Genomic DNA, 11,123 nt, shown 5'->3' with positions numbered 1-11,123 from the left:
CCGCCGCAGCGCCGGCTGGAGGGGCGGGGCGGGGCGCGGGGCCGCCGCGAGCCGGAGGAGGCGGGGCGGGCCGCGGCCTGGCGGGGCGGCGGCGGGGACGGGCGGGGGGTAGAGGGAGGAATCGGCCCGAGCGCGGGTGGGCGACGCGCTGCCGAAGTTTCGGTCCGAAGGGAGCGATGACACGAGGAACGGCTCTGCCAAACGAGAGCGGCGGATGACCGACGGGGAATTAATTGGGATTCATTCCTCTGCCGCTCACTTGGAAACATCCGCGAAGAACGAGCGCCCTGCCCGGAGAAGCGCGAGCCGAGGCCGCGCCGCCCCCCCCCCCGCTGGGAGCCGCACCGCGTGCCGCCGCTTCTGCGGAAGACTGAATTTAGTTGGGGTGTTTCTCTCGGCTGTCGGTGTGGGTTCTGCGGGTACATTTTTAGCGCTGTAATCACCGACTGCATCATTGCATGGCAGCAGCTGCTGACGGCGGGAAGTGTGTGTGCGAGCAGACACAATAAAAGTTGTTTGGTGTCAAAACAGTATGCAAATGCTCAAAATGTGTTACCCAAACAACCGGCCTTTGCTCTGGAAAACACGCTGTGTCAGAGCGCGTTTTATGCCCTCCTAATATTCCCCAGTTTGCTGCAGACTGATAAAAAGGTTAACTCCCTTTTTCAAAGGGGTTTTCTTCTCATAACAGTCTCATGCAATAAGAGACCACAGCCCAACCGCTGCTCTTCCCTGTACAATGTTGCTCTTCCTTTAGGAAACCGCTTGTTACAACACCTTCACTGGGTTGGACTGACCCTGGCCTTAGCTACCCAGGTTTCTGTAGCTGCTCTGTGGATTAATGGGGCTGCAAGAACTCTCCTCGCTCCTCTTCTCTTAAACAATTTAGGTTTGAATAAAAACAATTCAATGCCTTCCCTCAATGTGGAAATGAATTCTCACTAACCATCTTTGGGCTCTTTAAGGTTCCTAGAAGCGATTTTTAAACCTGCAATTCTTGCATGCAGTTCTAAAAGGAGAGGTGACCGAGATGTCAGCACCCAGCAAAGTGTGGTGAGGGCCGAACTCACCAAATGGAGGGCAGATCTTCGAGCTGTGGCTGTCCCAGCAGCATACTCATCTGTCTCACCTCTGCCTGACCTGAAGGAACCCAACAAAGACTGCACTGTGTGATCATCATTCCATCCATTATTATGCAGTCATTTTTTTTTAAGTTAAAAATATAGCATTATGTTTAAATATATGTAAAAACGTATTCCGTCGTCTAAGATAGGTTTCTTTTTATAGCTCTCATAGTAAATAGGCAGACCTTTGAATCATTATACAGAGCTGGTATTAATGTTTCCAAAGTCTGAAGATAAGATAACAGTTGTTTTCTTTATAGGAGGTTATCCCTGCAGGAACAGAAGCTATGGCTGAAACAGAGCAATGGCTTGTTGTCAGCTCTGTTAAAGTAGGACCAATTCACAAGAAGCTTTTTGTAACCTCTGTAGCTCCTGACTTAGGAATCATGTGCCCTGAAAGGCCTGGCCTTGAGAAAAAAAAAATGTTTGAAGTTGAGTGCTCGGCAAAGGCTTCTTCCAGAAAGGGACAGAGCCCGAGCAAAGGGCGAGCCAGGTGGCAGGGAGCTGAGACATGAGCTGTTACCTGCCTTGGGGCTCCGCGGTGCGTCTCAGCTGGGAATCCTCTTCACTCACACGGCAAAAGGAAGAGTCGCTGAGTTTGAGTCATTCCATGTTGTGAGAATAAATCCTTTTGTTGGATAATTCATTTTCCATCCAACCTATAAAAAGACAAGAGAATAAAGCCATGTCTATGTATTTTTAATATTTCCGTATCCCACATGTAAATATGCAGTCACTTTGAGAAACAACAGGCCTGCAGGCACTAGAAATAGGCATCTCCAGTCAGGAGCTCCTTTTGAAAATAATGACTTTAATCTTTCAGAATATGTGAGGGAGACATTTAAATGCCTTCTAAAAGCAGTGCTTGAGCGGGACTGTAAAGCAAGAAGTAATATTTCTTTCCCAGAGCTACTGTGAGATTCAGTTCATTTCTCTGTAACATCCCCATCAGAATTTCACAGCTCAGGACAGTTTGAAGTTGGTACTTTTGTGAGAAGAGAACATTACAAGTTCTGTCTTGGGTTTGCAGAAGGTTTTGAGGAGGGTCAGTGTGGGCACTGTGCTCCTCTGGGAAGACCAGCAGCAGCAGGGCAGGCCTGCTCACCATCTTGTGCTGCAGAACTTTAAAACAAATGAGGCAGCAGCTGTGTCTGCACACATGAATCGTGACAATTTTGTATGCATGGGAACAGCTTTACTACTGTTTTGTTGGCTTCTCTGCACAGCATCAGATGCAACGGAGAGAAGTTTCACACAGAAAAACAAGCAGTGCTGCTGCCCAGTTGGTGCAAAGCCAAGGCTTCCTGCCAGCCCTCACCTGGTTCTGACTGTGGCTATGGAGCAGTATCAGCTCCCCAAACACTCTTTTCCCACAGTGCTTGTGTGCAATGCATTGGTAGGAGAGCAACAGCCTCTCATGGCTGCCAGGTCAGAGCAATACACGGAACAGGCTGCAGCCATCTAAGCAGGGAGTGCAGAGCCAGAACTCTGGCCAAGCACTGCCAAGGTGACACCTGGAGCTCCCAGGACAGTGGAGCAGCTGGATTGCTGCGAATTTGCATTTGCTGCTCAGGCCTGCAAAACCCTCCTGATGCTTCTCAGGCTGGTGCCATGCCTGTCACTGCATCCCAGCAGGAAGATACACAGGCTGCTGCACACCCCTCTGTGGTGCCACCCATCTCTGGGTGTCCATGAGCTACAACAAATAGCCGTGTGCACTCGGAAAGCCACGTGCATGCTGCCAAAGTCACATGAAGGTTGCAGGAGCTGGTATCTGGATTTCAGTGTACCTGGCAATTGCACAAAACTCTAAAAGGCTGAAATGTGATCTGTACATGATGGAAAAGTCAATACTTCTCCCTCTGCAGAGACCTTTGTGGGTTAGGGTACGCTGGCTGAGCGCTGGAGCACTTCAGAGTACAACTGTAATAAAACACAAAGCTGGGAGGAGGCACAGGGGATACAGTGACTCTTCTGTACATTTTTCCTGCACAGGCATGAGCCAAAAGTCCTTGACAGTAACAGCAGATGATACAGACAATTTTCTCTTAATCAGAAAAAGCAAAGCACAAAATTAACAGCAAGCATCCTGACCTTTTAGCTGACAAATTGTTCACCTATTTTAAATCTACAACTAAATTTAGTGCTCCTGATACAGAACAGCTGAAGTGACAGGTTTAAACCAGGCAAATCCACAGCAACTTTTCCACAAGCACGGCTTTAACAGTCAGCAGTACCTTTCAGCTCTTGCCTGGACAGATGCTGAGGTTCTACACTGGTGTGCTCAATAGAAATGATTACTAGAGAGGTAAGAGCATTGGCTATAAAGTAAAAATGAGCATCAGCCTTAAGACCCAGAGCTCCAAATCAACTTGTTCAGTATTCAAGAGAAGCTAGGTCCGTAACATGTAGAGAATATGGCAGAACATGTGGGCAGGTCATCCACGACAACTTTATTGTCCCTTGTCTTCACAGGAGAAGACAAAAAATTAATACCAATTAATCACAAGTGGGATTTGAATGTGTTTACTAAAGCTAAACAAGAGCCCTGCATGAATGCTGTTACTCAGTATTAAACTGGACTTCATTTGATTTAGTTTCCTTCCGTTTCAGAGTGAAGTATCCTAGATCAAATTAATTTCACTTAATTCTCAATATCTGCAATAAGGGCTTAATAGAATGTAAATAATCTACTTTAAAAGCAATTCAGGTAAGGCCTCCTGAGTGTACCCTCTGAAGAAAGACTCATATCAATAGGCTTAATGGGAATTGTTCCTGGATCATGCTTGTGTGAGGTCAAAACATCTGTCAGCACTCACCAAGAAAGTAGTGATGCGTCACTCTGAGAGCACGAGTATCTGATCCACAGCTGAATGTATGCCTGACCATGTGGAACCAGAAACTGTAGGATGGGGTGAATTCCTTGTTAAAAAAAAAAGAGGAATTAAACTCTGAAGAAAGTTTGGTTTCTTCAGCTGAGATGGAGAACTGGCACAGGTGTAACCTTGCACAGGACATCCCCTGTGTTCTGAAGATGTAAACAAAATGTGCACTGTTTTTGTGAGGCTGATTTAATTTAGGCTGTTGCTATCTAATGCAAACAGTTTCACGTTGTACGTATGACTTCATATTTCATATGATCTTGTTTTTTTTTTCACATTTAAGAACTGCTCCCTGCTGTTCAAGAGTGAGTCATGTCTTGTTCAGAGTACCAAGTCTTTCAATTAAACATTGCTCAGTAGTCTACCCAACCAGTATCCCTGAGTCAGTTTCAAGTGCTCACAGACAATATGTTTTCCACATTAATCCATTGAGACATACTAAAGAGTCTAATAAATACATACACAGTCTGCTCAGAAAAAGAAGGAAACTAAACACAGCCATACGTTAAATCTTCAGAGCATCAAATCACATCTCAGAATATCAACAAATTCTGAATTTGAGCAAGACGCACTGACTGCTCAGTGTTGCTTTACATTGCATTTAGAAAGACATTCTCAATAATCAAAGCCTCCCCAAACTCTCATGTTTTAAAAATAGTAAAATGGATTTCTTTTGAAGTGTGCGCTTGTTACAGCTATTTAGGAATCTCATACTGAACTCAGATGGATCTTGAACCTCCCCTGAGGATGATTTAGATGTCAGCATTCATTCATTAGCAGATGGGAAGCTGTCCAGGACAGTACAGCAAGAAAACACATGATGTCCAGGCTTGCTTTCTGCTTCTTCCTGTCTTAGACAGGATTTTCTGTGCAGCTCTTTATAAATAAATTCAAGGTTAAATATGAGTAAAGTAAGAAATGCAGAGAAAACCAGTCCAGAATTGGCAGTGCATCTTACTTATTGATCAACAGGGTACTTCTCTCTAGTGGAAAGGAGAGCATTTAGCAAAACTTCACACGAGCAGTGACAATCTTACCTCTCCCCAGTGCCAACACATATTCCCACTCCTCCTCTCTAACCATGTGTGCAAACATCTTCCTCTTTATTAACAGAGAGACACATCAGCCCTAATGCCACAGGGCTCAGGCAAACGCTCACAGACCCCAACAGGTTTAATGCTGACCTTCATGAAATACTTTTTTGAATAAGAAGCAAACAAGCTCTCTTACAGAAGCAATAAGGCTGTTGTGGAAGCAGTCACCCTAAGAAAGAGCGTAGATGCCAGACATGAGAAGAAGCCAATACATTCAAGGGTTCTCCTGGCTGAAATGTTGGGCTTTATAGATGTGGGAAGGGCAGAGCTTGGAGCAGCTATGCTCCTATGGTGTGACAAAGGCAGCCTTCTCTCAAAACCAGGCAGAACCAGATAAACTCCACAAGAATGACCTTGAGAAAAAAGGCTGGTGGAGTGCTTCAGGATAAAGTGCTGGCTGAAAGGATTGAAATTGCATGCAGAAAAACTGTCTCCTATTGTCTGATTCCTCCCTGTTCGAGGAAACAGAATTTCGTACTTTCATTGTAAATAGAAAGGCTGCATCAAAGTACTTGAGCGATCAATTTTGCCTGCTATTAGAAACAATCTGATGAGCCTAAAACCATCTAAGTGCTCTGGTCAAAGAGGGGAATAAAAGCTCTACTCACTTCCTCATGGAAAGGCAGCAGTTTTATTCCTTTGACTGCAACTGCACAGAGCTTGGAAAGTCGAGGGTGCATGAAGAATGGTTGCTTTGATTTATGGAGTGCAGAACAGGGTACATCTGGCTGTGGACATAATGCCTCCTGACACTCCTTTGCCCTTCACTACCTTAAGTACAAGTAGATGTAAAGCAGCTACCAGTCAAACTGGTGGCATGCACTGGTAGAAATGGCTCCAGAAGCACAGCAATTAGGAGAATCAGTTGGTGTGAATACATGGCCTCGTTCGTGTCTGTACGCAATGAAGAAAACACAGATGTGACCTTTGTCAGCAAGTCAGCGCACTAATTAGTGTGTCAGAGTTAATAACCACTAAACTTGAAAATCTGACCTATATCTAGTACAAAAAGGAAAAGGCAGCAATTTGCTTAAGTATCTATTACACTGCTAACGATTATGAGCTGAAAAACTAGACCATAACGCAGGAAACTTGTAATTAAAAAGCATCAATTATCATTTTCTCCTGGTAGGGGACATTAATCAGGTCTGCCTGCCACAGTCCCAATCAATATACAGACAGACGTAGAGTTGCATGATTTGTCCTGGACCAGTTAGAAAGAAATCAAATCAGTAGGACAGTAGCAACTTCAGCAAGAAAGGAGAAAAAAGAAGGAAAAGGAGATTAAGATAGTTCAAGAAAACCTATCCATGTTTCTTGTTTGGCAAAGCACAGGTGTGTGTCAGCCTTATTTTCTAGCAGGGCAGCCTTGCCTCCCTCTAGCAATGACTAAACTGGATTTAAGCAGCATACACAATGTTCTGAGGTTTCAGGGCTGAGCCAGCTAATACTTTCTGTCATGCTGAACATACCATCCTTCTATAGAGATCAACCAGACCCAGAGTTTGCCAGGAGGAACGTGAATCTCTCCTCTTAAGCCCACATATTTCCCCTCTGCTCCTTTAAGGTGTCAGACTTTCAGCTGAGGGAGCAGATTGTCTAAAGGCTGCTGCATGCTCAGCACCCACAGGCAGAACCAGTTTATCGAGTACCTGGCCATGCTGTGAGTACACACAGATTTGTTCTTCCAAGAAGCTCCAGCCCTGAGGAGTACACTGAGTCAGGGCTGTGTTAGTGAGATTGTTTGAAATTTGCAGCCAGGGAGGTGGTTTGCTTCTGCTCTATTTGTGTGCACTGACACTTCCAGCACTTGGCCTGTGGCCACATGTGCTAAGAGCTAGGGGACTATCAGACATGGCTGATTCACCTCACTTATGGGATGTACTGTCATTAATGGCCCAAGTAATGGAGGCAGTGCAAGCTATCTAGTTCTGAACACCCATCTGGGCAACCTGGGCACCATCACTGGCCTGAAGATTTGATCTATCATTTTGCACACAAGGACTGCGTTTAGACACTTGGCTTTACCTGATTTCAGCTGTGCCATGGATAATACTGCAGCATCACAGCTCATCTCCAGACACTCTGAGCTTCTCCCTCTTAGTAGCTTTTCCAGCTCCCGGTCTTTAAAGCTCCTGCTTCTTTAATGACCACAGAATGGAAATGAAAATGTGAAAAACAACCCAGTAACAAAATCAGAACTGTTTTGCATTATGGAGACTTTGTGAGATTTTCATTATTTACATGCTTTAAATAATTTAAAATTATTCCAAAGCAATCTGTATCTTCTATTGTCAGACTCATGCTAATTTAATAACCTGGATGGCTGTAATTTTCATTAATTACCTTATACTCTGAACACATTTTTAATAGAATTGACTATTTTTTCTTCCCTTATACTCTTACATCTATTACCAAGCAGGAATGTCAAGTTCACCCCTTGCAATACTATCAGGATTCAGCCCACTTAAGACAAAGTCCTCATCTTTTACCTATCTGACATCAACCTCTCTGTCCCCTCCACTCCGAGCATAAGCCAGCAGCTCTCCTTTTTAATGCTATGGAAGCACTTATCTCCAGCCAGAGCTGCCCCCTAGGGAAAGGCTGAGGCTGGAAAGTGGTCGTTCCAAATAGGGGACGATGTATTTCTGTGACTTACTTCTGTGTGGAGACTGCACTAGCTCAGAAGCTCCTGCTGGGGTACAGCCTGGTGGGTGAAGAGTGCCACAGGGGAGTTCAGACACTTGTCACGATTAGTTCCATCACAACAGAAGTCAATCAGGGCTGTCAATTCAGCAGCTCTGAACAACATGAAGTTCACAGGCAAGACGTTTCTCCCCTCACAGCACTGTCTCACTGATTTTCAAAGTGAAACTGTGTCAGTTGCAGTGGAGACTTGGTTTTGTGCATAGTTAAAAAATGAATAATCACAAAATCAGTGCAGAGGATTTAAAGCCAAGCTCTCCCCATGAAAGTGGATAAGTGCTTTGTGGAAACAGACTACTTCAGCAGTCATGCTGCAAGCGCTGAACATAGCTTGGACTGTGCCAGATAAATAACAGCATAATAGGATTTTTTCTTCTGAAGACACACATTCCCTGTGGCAACATCATAGTCTGTTACAGCAGCTGAGAATCAGGTTCCTCAGTGCTTCACGACTACATGTCCCCACAAAGAGCTAAACACTGACAGCAGAACTGAAATGAACGTATAGTCTTCCTGAAGCAATGCTTCTGCTACCTGCACAAGTGCCTGCCTTCAACAGGTACATTTTCTACTTCTAGGAGACACGGGACTTCTGAAAAAACATGAATGTTTGGAACAAGCCAACCAAACAACCAAGTACTCATTCTGCCACAGCACGTTCCCCATGCATCACCAATGCCATGAGATGCTCTCTCCCCTTTGCCATTTGTTTCTGGTCCCTTTGCAGGGGCTGCTCAGACATTTGCTGATTTGTGCCAAGTCTTTCAGCTTCATGCTGCTCTGTTTGTCTGTCAACAGACTTTTCAGCTGACTCTCTCTGAAAAAAACGTGATTTCTTTTGGTATTAAATTTAAACCTTAACAACAGTGATTACTTCCTGGAACAGTGAGAATTCTCGCAGCCTTCCCACTCAACATGTCTGTGACTGGTGAGAAAACAAATTACCTGCAGGAATATAAAGGCTGGCATTTCATTGAGGCTGCCCATGCAAACCACATTCTCACAATTGCTAGATTCTGTTTTGTTTTTTGTTCCTTTTTAATGGGAACACCTCTGATTTAGAGAGGAGCATTTCAAAGGATGAAGACAAGAAGCCCTGTTTTTCTGTGTGATTATGGAGACACGACAACATGCTTATTATTTCCCAAATAACTGTAAAAGTGATGTTTAAGTGTATTCAGAAAGGCCTTGAAATTCTAAACAACAAAATATGCTAGCATTTTAAATTCCTCTTGATGCTTTGTTATCCATCAGTTTGATTTTTACTGTAATTGCTGTGATTTTTTTCCAGCCGTTTTCTCACTCTTTTTCCTTTCCTTCTATGCATCCGTTCCTTCTCAGGAGAGCAGCCATGCCCGGTCTGACAGCACTACTGCCGTGTCCCCCCCCAGAGCTGGGGGCTTATGATGCCGGAGAGCTTACCAGTGATTTCACAAAGAGGCAATCAGAACAAGCACATAACATGCCCAGAAAAGTAAATAAGCTGCGGGTTTCATTCACCCACTGACGAACAGGATATTTACTCTTCCAGAAGTGGTGCCCAGCGTTTTACAAACAATTCATTAACCTTCGCGAGAGAGAAAGGAGGCCTGGTTGGTATGCTATGAAAACTCTTCATGAAGAGCGGTCGAGATCCAGACCAAGAATCCGTATCGCGGTGGGAATCGAACTCGCGAAGCTCGCTTGACCTTACGGCCGCAGCTGCAGGGGTTCCCCCAGCAGGGGTCAGCCCCGGCCGGCTCAGCACGGCGGGCAGCGCGGCTTTCGGCCCGGCCCTGCGGCTCCCGGAACGAATCAGAGCTCATTTCTTCCACGCGAGGTCACGCAGAAATGCACTTACATCGGACGAGAAAATAAGTAGCTGTAAGTTTGCTGGGAATGGAAAAAATAACAGTGGCAAAGATGCAGTGCATTTCTGTATCAAAGATTCTGCTCTGCAAAAGTAGAAATACTACAAAATTCATCAAGCAAAGCAGTAGGATGGGCAGGGCTCTTTCTGAATGTGCTCAGTTCCAGCAGGATGTGGCCCTGCTGCTCAGAAAGGCGTGCTGCAAAGGCCTGAGAACCTTCTTCAGTTCTTCTGTCAAAAGGATTTTTAACAGCTAACGTGAATTCTCACTGAAAGCACTCATTACCAAAAAAAAACTGATATAAAAATGATAATGAGGTGGAAGAATCCCAACTAGACTGGGCTTTCAGATTTAAAAGTGTTGAGAAATTCTCACATCTGTACCCTTGGTTCTGCTAACCAGAAAACATTAACAAACTGCAAAAAGTATCAATAAAAGAAGGTAACACCATCATTACAATTTCTTTCTTAGGAACAAAAGTATAAAAAGCAGTACCCAAATGTTCAAAGCAAAAAGCACTTGTCCTTGCTCTTCATGAATCAGAACAAACCCTCTTAAGGTGGAGGGAGAGTCTGAAACAAAAGGCTCTTTCTCATCTCACAGAGGCAGCCTCCAGTTACCACCAACACGAATGACACCCATGGGCCCTGTTCTGCAAGGTTCTTTTCCTTGCAGTCTCACATGAATCACCACTGTGCATACAGATTGGTTCCTGCAGGTGCAACACAGCATGAATGCTACCACACAAACACAGCCTCCATCTAAGTGGGGTGGACACAAGGTTGCGCATCGTTGTGTGCACCCAGGAAAAACAAGAGAACCATCTGGTGGTTTGCATCAGAGCAAACAGCTGCCACCTCCAGTCACCACACCTCTACTCTCCCTTGTAAACCCACGCCTGTTCCTGCCTCAAATTGATGCAAATATTTAGCAACACACCTCATTGTATATTTGTTAAGCTCAACTTGATTATAAGGTAGAAAAGTGGAGGGTTTTTTTGGTTGCTTTTCAATAACGTAGTGTTTGAACTCTAATCTGGGCTTTAATTTGTTTCAGTAGCAGATTCAAGACTATTTCCCAGATGTTTCTAATGAGACAATAAGGCTCATCTGGCATCCAGAAGACACGCTCATAACAGGACATTTGGATGCCTTGTGTGGTCATTTACCTCACGGGCTGACTGACCTTGTCTTCACTGGAGATGTCTGCTGATCTAATGTCCCACACTTTAAACTATTTTGGTATATCTGTAAGACAAAACAAAAGTGCTCAAAGCAGTGCACAGCACTCTGAGAAGTTGATACAACAGCTATGTTTCAGGAGAGCTAATAAAGAACTTTTGTTGCAGGCTAAATCCAAAATAGTTTAGGATTAAGTTAGGATTAGCCAGAGGACAATCTGAAATCAATAAATTGTCCCACTGCTACTCCACCATGCACAGGTGGTGTTCTGGAACTTCCTCAAAAA

At 44.6% G+C, this 11,123-nt stretch overlaps 1 protein-coding gene across 2 annotated transcripts in view; it reads right to left on the bottom strand.

Moving 5' to 3' along the window:
* The window catches only part of TEX2 (testis expressed 2), a 41,096-nt gene extending 39,351 nt beyond the window's left edge, over positions 1 to 1,745 (bottom strand). The window contains exon 1 of one of the 2 annotated variants that reach the window (XM_042865136.1): positions 1,652 to 1,745. The gene's annotated coding sequence lies outside the window, so the exon portion shown is untranslated. Of the gene's footprint in view, positions 1 to 1,647 lie in introns of both variants that reach the window. The other variant, XM_042865135.1, reaches the window with a different exon arrangement.
* Positions 1,746 to 11,123: the final 9,378 nt, after the last annotated feature.

This window comes from Lagopus leucura, unplaced genomic scaffold (assembly GCF_019238085.1).
Source record: "Lagopus leucura isolate 7727_CA_CO unplaced genomic scaffold, USGS_WTPT01 Super-Scaffold_797, whole genome shotgun sequence".
NCBI classification, from domain to species: domain Eukaryota; kingdom Metazoa; phylum Chordata; class Aves; order Galliformes; family Phasianidae; genus Lagopus; species Lagopus leucura.
Note: the sequence above shows the minus strand (reverse complement) of the source record. Positions and strands in the feature narration are given on the sequence as shown.